The sequence below is a fragment of the Pan troglodytes genome, chromosome 1, assembly GCF_028858775.2.
Source record: "Pan troglodytes isolate AG18354 chromosome 1, NHGRI_mPanTro3-v2.0_pri, whole genome shotgun sequence".
NCBI lineage: Eukaryota > Metazoa > Chordata > Mammalia > Primates > Hominidae > Pan > Pan troglodytes.
In genome coordinates this window covers 118,427,589-118,450,562 of record NC_072398.2, presented here as the reverse complement: position 1 = coordinate 118,450,562, position 22,974 = coordinate 118,427,589, and the positions used below count along the sequence as shown (strand labels likewise).

The 22,974-nt window shown below is 45.8% G+C and overlaps 1 pseudogene; it reads left to right on the top strand.

Moving 5' to 3' along the window:
• The first annotated feature begins 5,125 nt into the window (after positions 1 to 5,125).
• On the top strand, positions 5,126 to 5,983 carry LOC469406 (nuclear transport factor 2 pseudogene; annotated as a pseudogene).
• Positions 5,984 to 22,974: the final 16,991 nt, after the last annotated feature.

The window sequence follows — 22,974 nt, the reverse complement described above, 5'->3', positions numbered from 1 at the left end:
CTGCAAGCTCCGCCTCCAGGGTACACGCCATTCTCCTGCCTCAGCCTCCCGAGTAGCTGGGACTACAGGCGCCCGCCACCACGCCCGGCTAATTTTTTTCTATTTTTAGTAGAGACGGGGTTTCACTGTGTTAGCCAGGATGGTCTCGATCTCCTGACCTCGTTATCCGCCCTCCTCGGCCTCCCAGAGTGCTGAGATTACAGGCGTGAGCCACCGCGTCCGGCCCGTTGTTTGCTTTTAGTTACTGATTGTTAAAAGATTAAGCTGCTGGTAAGCCGACATCAATAATCCCTCCGGAAAAATCTTTTAACTAAGTTAATAATAGAAAAACATTGGTTGCAATTGTAGATACTAGTCATTTCGAAGATGTGTGAGAGGGAGGTACAGTGGGTTCCGGGTAGGGTGCAGGGGTGTGTGCGCGCGAACGTGTTGGGTACGGGAGACTGAGAGTGTGTGTGCAAGATTTCGGGAGGGAGCTTTTTCTCCGGGGTGAGGAGTGCGGACTGCAGCTCTCCCAGGCCAGCTTCCGCCCAACACTCCCCACAACCCCTAGCCCCCAAGCCCCGCACACTCGCCCCGCCCCAGGCTGGACAGTTACTCCCAGGGACCCTTCCTCCTGCTTTACTCAGAAGGAGGCAGCTGCGAGCCGGGCGTGGTGGCGGGCGCCTGTAACCCCAGCTACTCGGGAGGCTGAGGCAGGAGAACTGCTTGAACCTGGGAGGCGGAGGTTGCAGTGAGTCAAAATCGCGCCAATGCACTCCACCCTGGGCGACAGACCGAGACTCCGTCTCAAAAACAAACAAACAAACAAAGTCGCTGCGAGCGTCCCCTCCTCTCCTTCCCTCTGATTAGCTGAGCGGCATCGATCAAGGACCATCCGGCCCGGGCGGCGGGATAGGGAGGGCCTGGGCGAGTCCCTCCCGGAGCCTTGATGTCCGCAGGAGATTTGCGGGGGCGGGCTGCGTCTCCCAGAGAGCGAGCGTCTCCAAGAGAGCGAGCTCCCTGTCATGGGCGGTGTCCACAAAATGCGCCTCTGTGGGCGACAGAGGGGTGCGGTGGGGCCTAGGAGGCTCGTGGGCGATTCCGAGCACCGGGTCGGTCCCGAGTGAGGGGCCAGCCCTGGGGCTGGGAGGAAGGCGAGAGGCAGCGCCACTGCTCCTGACTCCCCGGGCGACTCCATGGCGGAAGGCAGAGGGCTGAGCCCCAGCGCGGATCAGCCAAACTCGACGGGCCCTTGCCGGTCACCCGTCCCTAACCCTGGTTGGGCTGGAAGGGGTCTTCTCGCAAGTCTTCTCGCCCGGCGGAGGCTTCTCCTTCCCAACCCCAGCGACGGGCGCACGCCTTAAGCTGCTCTCGCCCACCGGGCTCCTCTCTCGCTCCCAGGGCCTGGTGGCCCGCGTCCATCGTGTCGGTCCCACCGACCCCGATTAACGCAGGTTCGAGATGCGGCGGCTTCCGCCGAGTGGGCGCGGCGTTCGGGGTCCTCCGGGAGCAGGTGCGAAGGACGTGTCTGGAGTCTGTCGTCTGGACCTCTGGCCTCTGGGTGCGCAGCAACCCCTCGCGGCAGGATTGCAACCGCGGAGGCCTGCAGCTGTGACTAAACTCGCGCCTCCTCCGCCGGCTTCGCGGCCCGCAATCCACCGGGGCTAATGGTGTCAACTTTGGATTCCTCTCAATGCCGGGCCCTGTGGCACCCGGGAAAGTCTCCACGCAGGAAGGCCCAGGGTCCTGTGGGTGTACACATGGGAAGGCACAAAAGCTGCAGATATTGTTTGTTCAAATTGAAGCTCGGTGGAAAGCTATGCCTTCTTACTTTTTAAAAAATTCAACTTTGTTGAAGTACAGTTTACATGCAATAAAATGCACCCACTTTAAGTGGATATTTAGATACATATTTTGACACAGTCACACTCCACTACCGTGATCAAGATACAGAACATTTCCATGTCCTCAAAAATTACCTTGTGCTGTCATCCCAGACTACCCTGTGTCCCTCTACTCACCCCATCCCACACACCTGAGTTCTAGGCAACCGCTGGACTGCTTTCTTCTACTATAGATTATGTTTTTGTATTTTCTGGAGTTTCATATCAATGGAATCATACACTATGAGCTCTGTGTCTGACTTTCACTTAGCTTAATGTTGTTGAGACCCCTCCCTATTGTTGGAAAGATCAGTAGTTTACCTTTTTGTGTGTGAGATGGAGTCTCGCTCTGTCGCCCAGGCTGGAGTGCAGTGGCGCGATCTCAGCTCACTGCAACCTCCGCCTCCTGGGTTCAAGCGATTCTCATGCCTCAGCCTCCCGAGTAGCTGAGATTACAGGCATCCGCCATCACACCCGGCTAATTTTTGTATTTCTTTAATAGAGACGGGGTTTCACCATGTTGGCCAGGCTGGTCTCGAACTTCTGACCTCAGGTGATCCACCCACCTCGGCCTTCCTAAGTGCTGGGATTACAGGTGTGAGCCACCGCGCCCAGCTTTTTTATTGCTGATATTGCATTGTCTGGTTGTACCGCAATTTGTTTAACCTTTCTCTTGTCCATAGACATTTGGACTTTTTCCCAGTTTGGGCTATTTTGAATTAAGCTGTTAGGAATATTTGTTCAATTCTGTGTGACTTTATGATTTCATTTCTCTTGGGTGCATATATAGAAATGGAATTGGTGGGTCATATCAGAAAATATATTTTTAATGTTGTAAGAAACTGCAAAACTATTTTCTAAAGTGGCTGAAGCATTTTACACTTCCACCAATAGTATATGAAAGCTCCAGTCATCTCCACATAGCCACCAATTTTTAGTATTGCCAGTCTTTTTAATTTTAGTTATGCTAGTGGGTGCCCAGTGGTACCTTACTGTATTTTTAAATTTCATTTCTCAAATAACTACGTTGAGCATCTTATGACGTGTTCGTTTTAAAAATGTGTATATCTTATTTAGTGCAATGTCTGTTCAAATATTTCACTCATTTTTATCAGGTTATTTGTTTTATATTACTGAGCTGTAAAAGTTTTCTATATATTTAGGATATAACTCCCTTATTTATGTTTTGCATATATTTTCTCACAGTCTGTGGCTTGCCTCATCATTTTCTTTTTCTCTCTCTCTCTTTTTTTTTTTTTTTTTGAGACGGAGTTTCACTCTTGTTGCCCAGGCTGGAGTGCAATGGTGTGATCTCAGCTCACCACAACCTCCGCCTCCCAGGTTCAAGCGATTCTCCTGCCTCAGCCTCCCAAGTAGCTGGGATTATGGTCACACACCACCATGCCCGGCTGATTTTGTATTTTTAGTAGAGATGGGGTTTCTCCATGTTGGTCAGGCTGGTCTTGAACACTTGACCTCAGGTGATCCGCCCGCCTTGGCCTACCAAAGTGCTGGGATTACAGGCATGAAGCACCACACCCAGGCTTTTTTGTTTTGTTTTGTTTTGTTTTTGTTTTTGTTTTTTCAAGATAGAGTCTTGCTCTGTCACCCAGGCTGGAGGGCAGTGGCATGATCTCAGGTCACTGCAACCTCCACCTCCTGGGTTCAAGCGATTCTCCTGCCTTGGCCTCCCCAGTAGCTGGGATTATAGGCGTGCGCCACCATGCCTGGCTAATTTTTGTGTTTTTTAGTAGAAATGGGGTTTTGTCATGTTGGCCAGGCTGGTCTCGAACTTCTGACCTCATGATCTGCCCGCCTCAACCTCCCAGAGTGCTGGAATTACAGTCATAAGCCACCGCGCATGGGCTGCCTCATCATTTTCACAACCATTTCAAAGAGTTAGTTTTAGTTTTGATGAAATCCAATAATCATTTTGTTTTATGGTTTGTGATTTTGAGGTCTTAAGAAATCTTTTGCCTTATGTCAGGTTTGCACAGATTTTTTTTCCTTTGTTTTCTTCTCACAAGTTTTATAGTTTTAGCTCATATGTTTAGGCCTATGATCTATTTCAAGTTAAATTTTACATATGGTGTGAGGTAAAGGTTGAGGTCCATTTTTTTCTGTGTGGATATCCCATTGTTCCAGCATGATTCATTGAATAGACTACCCTTTTCCCATTAAGTTACCTTAGAACCTGTGGTAGCTAGAATTGAAGATGGCACTTAATGAATACCACCTGTATGCAGGCCTCTGTGTAGTCCTCTTCCACTGCATTGGTTTCTTTGGTTGACCTGTGTAATCAATACAATTTTGCAGAAATTAGGGAGTAAAAGTTAACAACACCAGGTCATAAAAACATTGGCTTCTACCTTGCTCTCTACCTTGATCTGTCCTAGATCACTCACCCAGGGAAGTCAGCTGGAAACTCAAGCCACTCTATGAAGAGTCTTATGTGGTGAAGAACTGAAGCCTCATGCCAACATCAGCATCTACCTGCCAGACAAGTAAGTGAGCCATTTTAAGAATAGATCCTCCAGTCCCAGTCAAGCATTCAGGTGACTAGCCTCAGCCAACATCTTGATGTGCAAACTCAGGAGAAGGTCTGAACTAGAACCACGAGTCTAAGCTGCCTCTGAATTCCTAACCTAAGAAACTATATTTCTAGAATCTCAATTCTGTTCCACAGATCTATGTGTCTGTCCTTACAGCAACACTACACTGTCTTGATTACTGTCTAAGTCTTAAAGCTTTCTAATATTGTTTTCTTTAAAAACTGCTTTGACTCTTCTAGGTTCTTTATATTTTTATATCAGTTTTAGAATTAGCTTGTAAATTTCTACAAAAATCTTGCTGGGTTTTGATTGGGTTTGCATTGAAGCTATAGTTTTAATTCTGGGAAAACTGATCTCTTTTTTTTTTTTTTTTTTTTTTTTTTTTGACATGGAGTTTTTGCTCTTGTCGCCCAGGCTGGAGTGCAATGGTGTTATCTTGGCTTACTGCAACTTCCATCTCCTGGGTTCAAGCAATTCTCCTGCCTCAGCCTCCCAAGTAGCTGGGATTACAGGCGCCAGCCACCAAGCCTGGCTGGTTTTTTGTATTTTTAGTAGAGACGGGGTTTCATCATGTTGGTCAGGCTGGTGTTGAACTCCTGACCTCAGGTGATCCACCCCCTTCGGCGTCCCAAACTGCTGGGATTACAGGTGTGAGCCACCACACCCGGCCTGAAAACTGGTATCTTAATATTCAGAACCACTCTGGGTTGCCGCCATCGCTGCCACCGTCGTGCCAGCCCCTCAGGTCTCCGCGAGGCCAGGTGACGCTCAAGAATGGGAGACAAGCCAGTTTGGGAGCCGATTGGATCCAGCTTCAATCAACATTACTACCAGTTATTTGATAACGATAGAACGCAACTAGGCGCAATTTACATTGATGCTTCATGCCTTACGTGGGAAGTACGACAGTTCCAGGGGAAAGCTGCCGCTGTGGAGAAGTTGTCTAGCCTTCCCTTCCAGAAAATCCAGAACAGCCTCACGGCGCAGGACCATCAGCCCACGCCAGATAGCTGCATTATCGGCGTGGTTGTGGGCCAGCTTAAGGCGGATGAGGACCCCATCAAGGGGTTCCACCAGATGTTCCTATTAAAGAATATCAACGATGGCTTTTGCGCCAATGACATGTTCAGGTTTGCCCTGCACAATTTCGGCTGACCTCCTCTCAGCCAGGCACTAATGCTGTTTCCTCCTCCCTTCTCTTCCCAATACTATTCCTACTCCTCCAGATGCTCCAAATATCATGCACAAATAAGCAGGGCCGCGGCGGGAGTGGGCGCAGTGCGCTGCTGCCACCGAGGTGTTGTGCATGATGTTTGGACGCTAGACTAGTTACATATGACAGGAGAAGTTTGTGTTGTACCAGCGCGTGCCTTGGAAAGGCTTAAGTAATGCAAAAGGTTGTCCTTTGTTTTTGGTTTTTTGTTTGTTTGTTTTTTTAAATCTACTGACAGGTTGCTTTAGTAACCCAAAGAAGTGAAGGAGAAAGCAGCTGCCTCACCGCCCAGACATTGATTTGTTCAGATGTTTCAATGCCTTATGATACAATAAAACCACAAAAATTTCCTTTAAAAATTCAGTCTTCTGATCTATGAACATGGAAAATATCTGCATTTATGTATGTTTTCTTAAAAATTTCTAAACAATATTTTATAGTTTTAAGTGCTCAAGTTTAGGTCTTGCAAATATTTTGTAAAACTTATCCCTGAGTATTTCATGTTTTTGATGATACAATGAATGGTACTGTGTTTTAAATTTCTGTTTATAGTTGCTTGTTGCTAGTACAGTTTATAAACATACAATTGATATGTGTATATTGGCCTTTTATCCTGTGATGTTTCTAAACATCCTTCTTGGTACCAGTAGCTTCTTAAAAGTTTCTTTTGGATTTTCTACATAGATAATCATGTTGTCTCTGAATAATGATCATTTTACTTCTTCCTTTCCAATTTGGAAGCCTTTTAGTTACTTTTCTTCCCTTATTTCAATGATTGGGACCTCTAGTACAATATTGGGTTTGTTTGTTTGTTTGTTTTTGTAGAGACAGGGCCTCGCCATGTTGCCCAGACTGGTCTTGAACTCCTGGACTCAAGTGATCCTCCCACTTCAGCCTCCCAAAATGCTGGGATTACAGGCATGAGCCGTTGTACCTGGCCGTTATTCCAACATTGAATAGAAGTGGCAAGAAAAGACAATGTTGCTCTTGTTTCTAATTTTAGGGGAAAACATTCCGTCTTCACCATTAACTATGTTATTAAGTGAAGGTTTTTCATAAGCATTCTTTATTAGATTGAAGAAATTCCCTTCTATTCCTTGTTTGCTGAGACATTTTATTAAAAATGTGTGTTGAATTTTGTCAAATGCTTTTCTGTATTTATTGACATGATCATATTGTTTTCTTTTTCTGGTTGAATAATATAATAAATAAACAATGTCAATTGTTGAATGTTAAACAAATTTTGCATAATTCTTGGGATAAACCCCATTTGAGCATGATGCATTTTCCTTATTATTTTCTTATTATATTGCTAAATTTGATTTGCTTATATTTTGTTAAGGACTTTTTTCATCTCTGTTTATGAGGGATATTGGTTACAGTTTTTTTTTTTTCTTATAATATCTTTGTCTTTGTTTTGGAAACAGGATAATGCCGACTTCATAGTAGGAGTTGCAAAGTATTTACTCCTATTTTCTGGAAGAGTTTATGTGAGTTTGTACTATTACTTTCTTCAGTGATTGATAGAATTCACTAGTGCAGCCATCTGGCTGGGAGTTTTCTTTGTGGAAAGGTTTGTAATCAGAAATTCTAATTCCTTAATAATTGTAATGAATATTCAGGTTATTTCTTCTTGAGTGAACATCAGTCTTCCTTTCAAAATAATTTTTCCCTTCCAAGTTATTGAATTTATTGACATAAACTTGTACCATCTGTAGTGATGCTTCCTCTTTCATTCCTGATATTGGTAAGTGTGTCTTCTTTCTTTTTTTTCTGTTCAGTCTGACTAGAAGTTTTTCAATATTATCTTCTCAAATAATTGGCTTTAGAGTAACTGATTTCCCTATTGTTGAGGGCTTATTTCTTCTCTTTTTTTTTTTTTTTTTGAGATAGGATCTCACTCTGTCACCTAGGTTGGAGTGCAATGGCAGGATCATGGCTCACTGCAGCCTCAACCTTCCTGGCTCAACTGATCTTCCTGCCTCAGCCTACAGAGTAGCTGGGACCACAGGCACATGCCACCATGCCTGGCTAATTTTTTAAATTTTTTTGTAGAGTTGGAGTCTTGCTATGTTGCCCAGGCTGGTGAGGGGGTCTTCTCTAATTATTTTGCTCATCTTTATTTTTGCTTCCCATTGCTTACTTTGGGTTTACTTTGCTTTTCTTTTTCTAGTCTCAGAGCGAGACTCCGTCTAAAAAAAAAAAAAAAAGATATTGCAGTGTTGCCTTCTGGCTTGCTTAGTTTTTGATGAGAAACCTACGGTCATTCTTTTTTTTTTTTCTTCTTGAGACGGAGTCTCGCACTATCGCCCAGGCTGGAGTGCAGTGGTGCGATCTCGGCTCACTGCAAGCTCCGCCTCCCGGGTTCACGCCATTCTTCCGCCTCAGCCTCCCTAGTAGCTGGGACTGCAGGCGCCCGCCACCACGCCCAGCTAATTTTTTTTTGTATTTTTAGTAGAGGCGGGGTTTCATCGTGTTAGCCAGGATGGTCTCGATCTCCTGACCTCGTGATCCGCCCGCCTTGGCCTCCCAAAGTGCTGGGATTACAGGCGTGAGCCACCGCGCCCGGCCCATTCTTTATTATCTTAGTTTCTCCGTAGGTAGTGTCTTTTTTTAAATCTCTGACTGCCTTTCAGAAGTTTTTCTTTATTACTAGTTTTCAATATTTGGTTATTATTTGTCTTGGTGTAGGGGATTTTTTGTTTGTGTGGGGTTTTTTCTTTTTGAGACAGAGTTTCACTCTTGTTGCCCAGGCTGAAGTGCAATGGCGCGATCTTGGCTCACTGCAACCTCCACCTCCTGGGTTCAAGCGATTCTCCTACCTCAGTCTCCCGAGTAGCTGGGATTACAGTCACATGCCACCATGCCCGACTAATTTTGTATTTTTAGTAGAGATGGGGTTTCTCCGTGTTGGTCAGGCTGGTCTCAAACTTCCAACCTCAGATAATCTGCCCACCTTGGCCTCCCAAAGTGCTGGGATTACAGGCGTGAGCCACCACGCCCGGCCTTTTTGTTTGCTTTTTATCCTGCTTGGGGTTTGTCGAGGTACTTGGATAATTAAGATTACATTTTTAGTCAAATTTGGAACATTATCAACTATTATTTTTTCCTTCTTCCTCCTTTCTTTCCTTTACTTCTGGGACTTCAATTATATGTACATTGTGTACATGTTGTGCATGTCTAATTACTTGTAAAACAAGACCACTTGACATTGTCCACTAAGTCACTGAGGAACAAGATCATTTTTTTTTCAATCTTTTTTCTCTCTTTGCTTCATTTTAATATGGTTCTTCTTTTTTTTTTTTTTGAGACAGGGTCTTGCTCTGTTGTCCAGATTGAAGTACAGTGGCATGATCATGGCTCACTATAACTTCAACTTCCTGGGCTTAAGCAATCGTCCCACCTCAGCATCCTGAGTAGCTGGGACCACAGGTGTGCACCACCACATTGGTCTCCCTATGTTGCCCAGGCTGGTCTCAAACTCCTGGGTTCACATGATCCTTCCACCTTGGCCTCCCAAAGTGTGGGATGACAGGTGTGAGCCACTGCACCTGGCCTAGTATGTTTTCTTTTCTGATTTTTTTAAATTTGTAGGGTCCTATCTGCTCTTATTCCCATCCGATGTATTTTTCAACTCAGCTTGTTGTATTTTTCATCTCTAGAAGTACTATTTTAATATTTTTTATATTTTTGATTTCTCTTATTTTCTTTCTTTTTTGTTTTTTTGTTTTCATTTGTTTGTTTTGTTGTTGTTGTTGTTTGTTTGTTTAGAGACAGGGTATTCCTCTGTCACCCAGGCTGGGGTGTAATGGCACAATCATAGCTCACTGTAGCTTCAAACTACTGGATTCAAGTGATCTTCCTACCTCAGCCTCCTGAGTAGCTAGGACTACAGGTGCATACCACCATGTCTGGCTGGTTTTTTATTTTTATTTTTTATTTTTTGGTAGAGATGAGGTCTTACTATGTTGCCCAAGCTGGTCTCAAACTCCTGGGCTCAAGTGATCCTCCTATCTCAGCCTCCCAAAGTGCTGGAATAACAGGTGTGAATCACTGTGCTTGGCCCATTTCTTTCATTTTCATATTCTTGGCCTAATTGGGCATAAAGAACATGTTTGTAATAACTATTTTAACATTCATGTCTGCTAAGCTCATCATTTCTGTCATTTTTTTGGTCTGTTTGTATGGACTGATTTTATCTTCCAGCTATGAATCACATGTTCCTGCTTCTTGGTATGCCTAGTAAATTTTGATTGGATGCTGGACATTGTGAATTTTATGTTATCGAGTGTCTGCCTTTTGTTAGACTTTTCTGACTTGCTGCATTGTGTTGTACTTCTTACAATGTGTGGCCTTTCTATGGTCTCTCCAGAGGTGTAGAGAGAAGTCAGATGATACACAGCCCCGTGTCAGCTCTGGATAGTGTTGATCTTCCAGCTCCCAGGTAGTTGCTCCTTCCCTGCAAGTTGTTCTTGCCCAGTCTCAGCCTCAAGGGGTTTTACCCCAAACATATACAGATTGATATTTGGCCAAGGACTTGGAATCTTCTGTAGATTTCTGGAGCTCAGTCTCTATGCAGTGTCCTTTTCTCTGGTGTTTTTCCCACGGTTTTTAGACGCCTCAGCATCTCCAAACTCTGATCTCTGAGTCCTCAGTTTTGTGAGATTGCTGAGCTGTTTGGGTTTCTCCTTCTGAATTGTGCCCTGGGAACTTTCTCCAGGCTATACGTTGGTGGACTCATAGGTCTTACCTCATTTGTTTCCCTTCTTACAGGCATAGCTGGTGTTTTGTGGTTGCCCCATTGGGGTGGATCAATTCCCCACCCAAAATTGGTTTGGATATCAAGACTAATGATGCCACACATGCACCAAGAGGGTATGAAAACATTTATTGCCCACATAATGGGACTTTCTAGGGAGAGCAGAGCAGGCCCTCAAGCCATCTGGAATAACTTGAGCAAAGGGAGGGGTGAGTGACTTGAGTTTCTAATGCAATTGGGACCAGGGTGAGAGTTCCTACCCATAGGCCAGCTTTTGAACTTTTCTTGCTGGCACTAAGGGAGAAAGCATGTGGCCTTCTTGTCAAGGTGGGTCAAAAAAGGAGAAAGGGAAGAGATAGGACTTGAAAGTTATCAGTAATCAACCATCAAAAAATAGAGTGAAGTTCTTTTTGCAACTGTCCTGTACTGACTGTTACCCAGTGTCTGAAAATAGCTATTTCATATATTTTGTCTGTTTTGCTAGTTATTTTTAGCAAGAGAGCAATTGCTGTAACAGTTAATCTTTTATGGAGGAAGAAAAAGTCTCTGTGCTTCATTTTAAAACTAGGTTTAGGCCAGGCACAGTGGTTCACACCTGTAATCTCAGCACTTTGGGAGGCCGAGGAGGTAGGGTTGCTTGAGCCTTGTAGTTCAAGACCACCCTGGGCAGTATAGTGAGATCCCATCTTTACAAGAAAATATATTGTTTAAACTAGGTTTGCAGTGATGTGTTCATCTAAGCTAGGTAAACTGGGGGGTAACTTATTTTGGATGGTTGACTTATAGAGCCTGGAGAAAGTGCTGGGCAGACTAGCAACCCAGGTCAGGTAGGCCCTCTCTGGTCTTCAATCCACCTCTGGTGGGGAAGGCAAAGACTTGAAAACTCATTGATTTCCTGACACTCCTTGTAGAAAGGCTTTGCACAGGTCTGGATATGTGTTTAATATTTGAGAAACATTTGGCCATTGTCAAAGCATTTCTATATAGTACTTTGTGTCCTTCATTCTCCACAACAAATGGGAGGGAAGATGGGCAGAAGGTGGTAGAAGTACTTTGTACTTGAGTAAATTAAAGATTGCAACCTGGGCCGGGCACGGTGGCTCATTCCTGTCATCCCAGCATTTTGGGAGGCCAAGATGGGAGGATTGCTTGAGCCCAGGAGTTTGAGACCAGCCTGGGCAACATAGTGAGACTCCATCTCTACAAAAAATTAAAAAACTAACTAGGTGTGGTGGCTTGTGCATGTACTGCCAGCTACTTGGGAGACTGAGGTGGGAGGATTACTTGATCCCAGGAAGTTGAGGCTGCAGTGAGCCTTGGTCGCACCACTGCACTCCAACATGGATGACAGAGCAAGACTTTGTCTCAAAAAAAGAAAAAAAAAATCACAACCTGACTAACTCCTAGTTGAAAGGCCAGGAGAAATGGGAAAAGGGAGAAGGGCCTGACATAGGAGGAGGATTGGAAAAGATTGGCAAAACTTGTGACTTGCCAAAGTGTGAGTGTCTGCACATGATTTCTTTGAGGAAAGAGTTGTTAAAATCCTATTCTGGGGCCGGGCGCGGTGGCTCACGCCTGTAATCCCAGCACTTTGGGAGGCTGAGGTGGGTGGATCACCTGAGATCAGGAGTTCGAGACCAGCCTAATCAACATGGAGAAACCCCGTCTCTACTAAAAATACAAAATAGCTGGGCGTGGTGGTGCATGCCTGTAATCCCAGCTACTCGGGAGGCTGAGACAGGAGAATCTCTTGAACTTGGGAGGCGGAGATTGCAGTGAGCCGAGATCGTGCCATTGCACTCCAGCCTGGGCATACAGAGCAAGACTCCATCTCAAAACAAAAACAAACAACAACAAAAAAATCCTATTCTTCAGATGAAGATACAGAACTTGTTCACAAACCACATAGCTATTAAATGGCTGGACCTAGACCTTGGTGTGCCGCCATCAGGGCCTTGAGCATAGCTGCAGACCTGAGCCCTGTGCAAACCACAGACCTGGACTTTGAGTCTCTATGGTCCAAGGAACCCAAGGTATCCCACTTCGCATGTGACGCTGTCTGATCTCCAGTTTTCAGGGTCTTCTGGGCTGAGCTCCTACCAAGTCTCTCAGTAGGTCCATCTTGGCAATACCTTGTCTCCCTCTAAACATCCATGACTGCCTGGTATCTATATTCCAGCTGGCCTCCTCCCCCTGGGCAGTCAGAGCGGCCCAGGGTGGAGACTGAGGGTGGAAAGGACAGCTGTCTCATGTTGGCAGAGCTACTCCCTAGGTAGAGGAAATGCCATGAAGGTAGAGGAAATGCCATGAGGAACAGTGGTAAAGAGATCAAGGGTCAGAGAAGACCACAGAAGCCTCTCTTGAGAGCCATGTTGCTTGTCCCTATGATGGGCACTTTTGGCCAGTTCATTTCTGCTCTGGACTTGGAGTCCTTGTCTGAGAAGTGAATGGACAGAAGGAATAGTTTCTGTGGCTCTTCTAGGCTGATGCCCCATGGTTGGTGCCTCACTGCTGTTAATGGTTCTGTGTCCACTTGTTCCAGGTGCCCGTCTACTCTTGCATCTGTCACACTGTGCCTCACATCTGAGTCCTGGCCTTCCCTAGCCATTGTCAAGGGCTCCTGGAACTGTCAATGCCCTGGATTCCCAGAGAGAGCTTTATATGTCTTCTCTATGTAGAGAAAGTAGAGACGAGTTTCATCCAAGAGAACCAGGTTCCACCACTTATTTGCTGAGTGTCTTTAGGCAAGTTATTTAACCTCACTGTGTCTCAGTTGCCTTATTGGTAAATTATAGTATGTTTACAGTGATTTACCAGAAATACATGAGTCTGTTTAGAGCACTCAGCATGAAATAAGCATTTGATCTTATTTCCTGTGATGGAGAGGGTAGGGCTGGGGGTGTGAGCTGGAGGGAGAGTGCTGTCCTACCAAAGAATAAACACCACGTTTGGGATGCTGTTCTGCAGTATTTCCTCCTGTCCCCAAAGCAGGGGAAACTAAATCACTCTGAAATTAATACATGGATGGAGGGTCCGAGAATTGAGTTTCCTTTGAGGAAAAATTAGTCTCTGGTAAGTATTTCATTAGGGGAGATGCGGATGCAGCAGGGCTGATCCTGTCTAAGCCTCCTCTTGTCTCCCCTTGCCCACTGGATTCCCAAGTGGCTCCTCCAAAGAAGTCCCACCTCTCTCTCCTACCCCACCCTGCCCTCCCTCAGGCTGCTCTCCTGGGTGACGCTGTGCTCCAACATTCATGGCCTGACAGCTATTGCACATGTTCCTGTGTGGCCTCTGGGTCATCAGGTATGTGTTGGGAAGTGGGGATGTGTCTCTTGCTCAAACCACGAGGACCCTGGGAGGAAGAATGGCCTACTTTCTTCCTTTCCTAAGGTCACTCACATGGTACGGGAGGGGGTGATCCTAAAAGCATAGGACCATCTCCATTATTTCTCAGCTCTCCCACTCCACTCCCTGCTCTGAGCTTCTATATGCTAGTCCTGCCTGGTGGTGGCAGTGGTGGTGGTGGTGGTGGTGGTGTGTGTGTGTGTGTGTGAGAGAGAGAGAGACAAAGAGAGAGAAAAAGTCATCACAGCATTCTGACCCAGGCAGAAGAGAAGAGAGGAGAAAGCAAGTCCCGGTAGGAGGAGGTAGGAACCATTAAAACCAAAGCCAGCAGGCAACCAGGCTCAGCCTCTGGAATGCTGCAGCCTGAAATGACAGGAAACAGAAATGGGGGAACTCACAGAGTTCCACGCGCCCTGCTCAGCCCCAGCCATGCCCAGCCCTATGCTGCTCAGAGGAAGGCACTCAAAGGACACAACGCCTCCAGCTCACGGAAAGCCCCACCCCACCTTCTCCCTCTCCCCATGGACATAGGCTCATTCATGTGGGGTAGGGACTGGAAGGGGTGTGGACTCCACCGTGACATTCACCAAAGACATGAACTCAGCGAACATTGTAATTTGCTGATTAAAAATTTAATCCTCATCTTAAGGTCAGAAAACCGGGTACGAAGAAGTTGGCAGAAATTGGGGCTGGTGGGTGGGGAAGAGTGGAACAAGTCAGTCTGCGTTAGCTGAGGGGAGGGGTTTGTCAGGCTGCTGGGGTTTGGGGGCAGAGTGTAGGGGGAAATTGAGGAGGACCCAGGAGCCCGCTGGTAGGGATAAGGATGGGGGCAGGACACATCTTCCTAAGGCAGCTGGGTGGGGTGGATACTCCCAGTCTATTCCCAGTTGCAGGAGACAGAAAGAGTCCGGACTTCAGAGTGAGATGGACCTGGGCTAGCATCTGGCTGTGTGGCCCTGGGGATGAGAGCCCTGCCCAATACAGAGTGATTACAACATGATAACACTTCCTCCTACCAAAGTGCAGGGCTAGAATGGATCTTGGCCCATTTCTGAAAGTCTGACAAGAAAGAAAGAAGGAGAGAGAGAGAAAGAGAAAGAAAGAAAGAATTAAGAAAGAAAGAGAGAGAGAGAAAGAAAGAAAAGAAAAGAGAAAGGAAGAGAGGAAGCGAGAGACAGGAAGGAAGGAAGGGAGGGAGGGAGGAAGGAGAGAAAGAACGAAAGGAAGAAGGCCGGGCATGGTGGCTCATGCCTGTAATCCCAGCAATTTGGGAGGCCAAGGCGAGTGGATCACCAGGTCAGGAGTTCAAGACCAGCCTGGCCAAGATGGTGAAACCCCGTCTCTACTAAAAATACAAAAAAATTACCCAGGCGTGGTGGCGGGCGCCTATAATCTCAGCTACGCAGGAGGCTGAGGCAGACCATTGCTTGAACCCGGGAGGCAGAGGTTGCAGTGAGCCAAGATTGCGCCGCTGCACTCTAGCCTGGGTGACAGAGCGAGACTCCATCTCAAACAAAAAAAAAAAGAGAAAGAGAGGAAGGAAGGAAGGAAGGAAGGAAGGGAAAGAGAGAAGAGAAGAGAAGAGAAGAGAGGAGAGGAGGGGAGGGGAGGGGAGGGGAGGGGAGGGGAGGGGGCCGGGTGAGGTGGCTCACACCTGTAATCCCAGCACTTTGGGAGGCCAAGGCGGGCAGATCACCTGAGATCAGGAGTTCGAGACCAGCCTGGCTAACATGGTGAAACCCTGTTTCTACTAAAAATACAAAAAATTAGCTGGGCGTGATGGCGTGTGCCTGTAATCCCAGCTACTCGGGAGGCTGAGGCAGGAGAATCACTTGAACCTGGGAGGTGGAGGTTGCAGTGAGCCAAGATCGCTCTATTGCACTCCAGCTTGGGCAACAAGAGCGAAACTCCGTCTCAAAGAAAAAAATAAAGAAAGGAGAGAGAGAGAGGAAGGAAGGAAGGAAGGAGGAATCTTCATTCTTCCTCTTTTCTTTCTCCATCTTTCACTATCTCCTCTTCTCCCTCCCCTTCCCCACCTCCCAGGCTTAATTCTGTAACTCAGGGGGAGGGAAAAAGACAAGCCGGGTGGTGGGAGCTAGGACACTGGCGGGCAGAGGGGAGGAAAGAAGGATTTGGGGTGGATGGAGTGGGAGCGAGGTTAGTGAGGACAGTGGCCCCGAGACCTCTCTCTTGGTTCTTATTTTGATCCCTCCCGATCGTCACGTTGGTCTGCCATGCCCAGTCCAGGGACAGAAACAAACAAAGTGGTAATAATAATAATAATAATAATAATTAGTCCGGGCGCAGTGGCTCATGCCTATAATCCCAGCACTTTGGGAGGCCAAGGTGGGTGGATCACCTGAGGTTGGGAGTTCGAGACCAGCCTGAGCAACATGGAAAAGCCCCATCTCTACTAAAAATACAAAATTAGCCAGGCATGGTGGCGCATGCCTGCAATCCCAGCTGCTCGGGAGGCTGAGGCAGGAGAATCGCTTGAGCCCGGGTAGTGGAGGTTGTGGTGAGCCAAGATGGCACCATTGCACTCCAACCTGGGCAACAAGAGCAAAACTCCATCTCAAACAACAAAATAATAATAATAATAATTATTATTATTATTACAATTATAATGGCAACACTTGCAGAGTGCCTACCATGTGCCAGGCACTGTTCTACACTCTTTACTTGGAGTAAATTTTTTTTTTTTTTTTTTGAGACAGAGTTTCACTCTTGTTGCCCAGGCTGGAGTGCAATGGCGTGATCTCAGCTCACTGCAGCCTCCGCCTCCCGGGTTCAAGTGATTGTCCTGCCTCAGCCTCCCAAGAAGCTGGGATTACATGTGTGAGCCACCACACTCAGCTTCTTTTTGTATTTTCAGTAGAGATGGGGGTTTCACCATGTTGGCCAGGCTGGTCTCAAACTCCTGATTTCAGGTGATCTGCCCGCCTCGGCCTCCCAAAGTGCTGGGATTACAGGGGTGAGCCACCGCACCCGGCTGAAACTACCTTTACTTAGACAAATTTAGTGTAACTGCTGCCAGCTGTCATGATTGCCTTAGCTTCATAATAAGTACTGAATTCAGATAGACTTGGTCCTCCAATTAAATTCTTTTTTTTTGAAAGTTGTTTTTAGCTATCCCACGTCCTTTGCATTTCCATATGACTTTTGTAATTCTGCTTGTCAATTCTACAAAAATCCTGCTGGAGTTTTGATTGGTACTGTGTTTGATCTGTAGATTAATTTGGGGAAAACTGGATGGAATGTAAGAGTCAAAACCTAAACAAAGTTGATACTATAGCATTTATCATAGGGTTTTGAAATTGTCTGTTTATTGTTTTTCTTCCCCAAAAGACTGTAAACACATTTAGGCCAGGGGCTGTGCTTTATTTGCCACTTATTACTCACTGTTATATCCCTACCCCTGAACTGAGGCTAGCATGTAGTAGTTACTCAATACATATTTGTCACAGGAAGGCATATTTATTTGATTATTTATTTGTTTATTCAACAAATAAAATGAATTCTTACTTTCACTCTACTTTCTGTTTCCTTTATAGACAAAGTCTTCTCCTATTAATGCGTGTTGAATCACAATCATGTTTTAAGAAGTATGCCCGGGGCTCTGTGTGTCTTTTTGAAGCCTGTGTATTTGTGTGTGTGTGGTGAGTGCATGCACATGCACGCCAGTCTGTGGGTGATGTATGTGTCCGAGCCACAAGAACCCTTTCTCTAATACCAGCCACTTTGATAGATGCATTTCGTTTCTTCCATCCTAGGATTTCTGGAGAGGCAGCTTGGGAAGGCCAGGTGTGGATAACATGTGTAAAGTGCTTCTTCTTTCCCTACGTGAATTAAACAATCATGTCTGTTTTTTTCATCTCTGAAACATGACCTTCCCCAAGTCTAGAGTTGGATGAAACTATCTTTACTTAGACAAATTTAGTGTAGCTGCTGCCAGCTGGTAGAAGTGGTACTTTGTGGTTTTTAAGGTTGCTGTTCCATGGGTGCTATAGGAGCTCTCCCAGGGCTGGGTGAGGGGCTGAAGGAAGTGGTTCAGCTCCACGTTTATCTTTGGCTGTTTTCTCTGCCATTTGACTGAAGCCATTTTCAGTGACGAATGAAGTGAATGGTTAAAGCTTATTTTTCAATCAAAATTCAATTCCTGCAAGTGGAAGAGGGAGGAGAGAGAGGGTGTAAATCACTGATCAAACTTATTTAAGCACCAAGATTCCCTTCTGCAGAAAATCCAATTACCTAACAGAGGAAAAGAGCTCCTTCTCTGGAAATCCATGAGGCTGGGTGCTCTTCACACTAACTGATCCTGTTAGGGCCCAGCTGCTGGCTGCACCGGAAGTCAGCTTGGCACAGCAGAAGGAACAGATTCACCTGGGACTGGAATCTGGTTCTGCCACTTGCCGGCTCTGTGACTTTAGGCAAGCGACTTCACATCCCTCAGCCAATTTCATCCATGAAAAGGTAATTAATAATTCCTACTATACAGAATTAGTGTCATGATTTGAGAACAAGGTATGTAACAGCATCACATGTTGTAGGCAGGCTGTAGATAGCTCTTGTTTTCATGCTTCTGGCTTGGGAGCTGGGTGTGAGCACAGACCTCTGTGTGAGTGCTTGGAGGTAAATGCCCTGTGTGGGAGCTGAGCATGTGTGGCGTGGCTGCGTGTAAGTAGAGCTCTGAGAGTCTCTACTTACTGTGGTCTCTCTGTGGATTAAGAAGCCTGCATTCTCCAGCATTCTTGGAAAGGTCTCCAGAAAAGCATCGGAGGAAATCTCTGAGGGAATTTCTCAGGGGTTGTCTGGGAACTGTGGGGGCGTTCCATCCCTTTCCTGGAAGCAGCAACAGCTCTCAGGCCCCATCTCTGCGCCCCTCTCAATCCCTGGTGACTTGTTAAAAGACTTCAAAGGATAAACTTCAGACTAGAAACCTTACTTGCCATTCACATTTTTTAACATTGAGGACACAACCCTGAAGAACATGTCTGTGCATGTTAATTAGCCTCTAGAGAGGGAGAAACGAGAGAATAGAAGAGTCACAGACACAGAGCTGTCAAGGGCCAGAAAAATGCTGCAGTGGCTAGCGCGGTGGCTCACGCCTGTAATCCCAATACTTCAGGAGGCTGAAGCGGGTGGATCACCTGAGGTCAGGAGTTGGAGACCAGCCTGGCCAACATTGTGAAACCCCATCTCTACTAAAAATACAATAATTAGCCAGACGTGGTGGTGCATGCCTGTAATTCCAGCTACTCGGGAGGCGGAGACAGGAGAATTGCTTGAACCTGGGAGGCAGAGGTTGCAGTGAGCTAAGACCGCACCATTGCACTCCAGCCTGGGCGAACCAGCAAGACTCTGTCTCAAAAAAAAAAAATGCTGCAGGTATGCAGGGGGAAAGGGAGTTACTCCCTGAATTTTGTAAAGAATAACCTCAAGGACGCACATGACTCGTGAAGGTAAAAACGACTCAGGATCAACAACAAAAGGGCCTGATCTCAGAGGAGAGTCAGTAGGATGAGAGGTGGCGCTGGCTTGGGGTTTCCCTTTTTGAAGAGGCAAATGAAGTGGTCTGTGCTGGGCTGCCCCTGCACAAGGAGGAGGAGGACAGAGGCCTCACAAGATGGAATGCAGTAGGCACTGGGAATATGGGGTGGGACCTGAAAATAGCCGTCCAAGCTCTCACTCCAGTCTTTCATTTTTACAATTTCAATAGCTTTTGAGGTACAGTGGTTTTTAGTTACATGGATGAATTGTGTTTTGGTGAAGCAGACTTCGGTTTTTAGTGCATCTATCACCTGAGTAGTGTAGTGTTCCCAGTATGTGGTTTTTTTACCCCTCACCCACTTCCCATTCTCCCCATTCTGAGTATCCAAAGTCCATTATACCACTCTTTATGCCTTTGTGTATCCATAGCTTAGTTCCCACTTGTAAGTGAGAACATAAGGTATTTGCTTTTCCATTCCTGAGTTACTTCACTTAGAATAGTGCCTCCAGCTTCATCCAAGTTGCTGCAAAAGACATTATTTGTTCTTCTTTATGGCGGACTAGTATTCCATGGTGTATATATACCATATTTTCTTTTTCTTTATTTCTTTTTTTTTTTGTTTTTTTTGTTTGTTTGTTTGTTTGAGACAGGGTCTCACTTTGCTGCCCAGGCTGGAGTGCAGTGGCATGATCTTGGCTCACTGCAGCCTCCGCCTTCTGGGCCCAAGTGATTCTCCCACCTCAGCCTCCCGAGTAGCTGGGACCACAGGTGTGCACCACCATGCCCAGCTAATTTTTGTATTTTTTGTAGAGAGAGGGTTTTGCCATGCTGCCCAGGCTAGTCTTGAACTCCTGGACTCAAGTGATCCTCCTGCCTCAGCCTCTCAAAGTGCTGGGATTACAGGCATGAGCCACCATACCAAGCCCTATACCACATTTTCTTTATCCACTCATTGGTTCACCCCAATCTTTCTTTCCCGCACCCACTAACCCCCGTCACTTATATCTGAACTCTTATTTTATTAGGAAGCATAAAAAATGAATCTTTATTTAACACCATTTACATTTATAAATACTATCTTATGGCCAGGTGCAGTGGCTCATGTCTGTAATCCCAGCACTTTGAGAGGCCGAGGCAGGCAGATCACTTGAGGTCAAGAGTTTGAGACCAGCCTGACCAACATGGTAAAACGCACTCTCCACTAAAAATACGAAAATTAGCCAGTCGTGGTGGTGGGCACCTGTAATCCCAGCTACTTGGGAGGCTGAGGCAGGAGAATCGCTTGAACACAGGAGGTGAAGGTTGCAGTGAGTGAGATCATGCCACTGCACTCCAGCCTGGGTGACAGAGTAAGACTCTGTCTCAAAAAAAAAAAAAAAAAAAAAAAAGAACACTATGTTATTTATTTATTTATTTATGTATTTATTTTGAGACAGAGTTTTGCTCTGTCACCCAGGCTGGAGTGCAGTGGCACGATCTCGGCTCACTGCAACCTCCATCTCCTGGATTCAAGTGATTCTCCTGCCTCAGGCTCCCGAGTAGCTGGGATTACAGGTGCATGCCACCATGCCTGGCTAATTTTTGTATTTTTAGTAGAAACGGGGTTTTACCATGTTGGTCAGGCTAATCTCAAACTCCTGACCTCAAGTGATCTGCCCACCTCAGCTTCCCAAGAAAACTATGTTATTTAATTCTAACATTGTTCATAGGAAGTAGATATTTAGGAAATATTATCTCCACTTTATAGATAAGGAAACTTGAACATCAAAAGGTCACACCTGGTCTGTCTCCTGACAATGGATCAGCCTGCTTCCACCCTTTGGGTCTTGAAAGTCTGAGTTGTTGCTATCAAATTATTTCAATCTTCATTTTTTCCCCTGGTTACCAAGTAAATGCATGTTGTGGGAAGTCAGGGACACCAAACGGAGGGACCGGCTGAAGCCATGGCAGAAGAACATGGATTGTGAAGATTTCATGAACATTTATTAGTTCCCCAAATTAATACTTTTATAATTTCTTATGCCTGTCTTTACTGCAGTCTCTAAACATAAATTGTGAAGATTTCATGGACACTTATCACTTCCCCAGTCAACACCCTTGTGATTTCCTACGCCTGTCTTTACTTTAATCTCTTAATCCTGTCATCTCGTAAGCTGAGGAGGATGTATGTTGCCTCAGGACCCTGTGATAATTGCGTTAACTACACAAATTGTAGAGCATGTGTGTTTGAACAATATGAAATCTGGGCACCTTGAAAAAAGAACGGGATAACAGCGATGTTCAGGGAATAAGAGAGATAACTTTAAACTCTGACCGCCAGTGAGCGGTCTCTTCTTTCAAAAGCAAATGGGAGAAATATCGCTGAATTCTTTTTCTCAGCAAGGAACATCCCTGGGAAAGAGAATACGTGCCTAGGGGTGGGTCTCTGAACTGGCCCCCCTGGGCGTGGCCGCCTTCTATGGTCGAGGCTGTAGGGGTGAAATAGACCCCAGTCTCCCATAGCGCTCCCAGGCTTATTAGGACGAGGAAATTCCCACCTAATAAATTTTGGTCAGACCGGTTACTCTCAAACCCTGTATCCTGATAAGATGTTATCAATGACAATGTTGCCCAAAACTTCATTAGCAATTTTAATTTTGCCCCGGTCCTGTGGTCCTGTGACCTTGCCCTGCCTCCATTTGCCTTGTGATATTCTATTACCTTGTAAAGTATGTGACCTCTGTGACCCACACCTATTCGTATACTCCTTCCCCTTTTGAAAGTCCCTAATAAAAACTTGCTGGTTTTGCAGCTTGTGGGACATCACGGAACCTACCGACATGTGATGTCTCCCCTGGACGCCCAGCTTTAAAATTTCTCTCTTTTGTACTCTGTCCCTTTATCTCTCAAATTGGCTGATGCTTAGGGAAAATAGAAAAGAACCTACGTGACTATCGGGGCAGGTTCCCCGATAAATGTGTGCTTACTAAAGGCATTTATAAATAGTGAAAGTTACAAAGAAGAATATAAAAGTCATTTGCGTGGCCAGGCATGGTGGCTCATCCCTGTAATCCCAGCACTTTGGGAGGGCGAGGCGGGCAGATTATGAGGTCAGGAGTTTGAGACCAGTCTGGCCAACATGGCGAAATGCCGTCTGTACTAAAAACTATACAAAAATTAGCCAGGCATGGTGGATGGCACCTGTAATCCCAGCTACTTGGGAGGCTGAGGCAGGAGAATTGCTTGAACCCGGGAGGTAGAGGTTGCAGTGAGCCGAGATCTCCCCACTGCACTCCAGCCTGGGCAATAGAGCAAGACTCTGTCTCAAAATAATAATAATAAAAATAAAATAAAATAAAATAAATTATTTGCAATCAGTAGTGGTTTTTATTTTCTTCTATTTTCTTTATGACTAATTATTATAGTTACTGAGATGCTGTATTAGGAATGCCTTGTTTGTTTGTTTGTTTGAGACAAGGTCTCACTCTGTTGCCAGGCTGGAGTGCAGAGGCTGGATCACAGCTCACTGCAGTCTCCACCTCCTGGGATCAAGTGATCCTCCCACCTCAGCCTCCCGAATAGCTGGGACTACAGGCATGCTCTACCACACCAGGCTAAGAAATGTTTTCAACTATAAGAGACAGACACTGTAATCCCAGCACTTTGGGAGGCCGAGGTGAGTGGATCGCTTCAGCCTAGGAGTTCAAGACTAGCCTGGGCAACATGGCAAAACCCTTGTCTCCACACACACAAAAAAACAAAAATTAGCC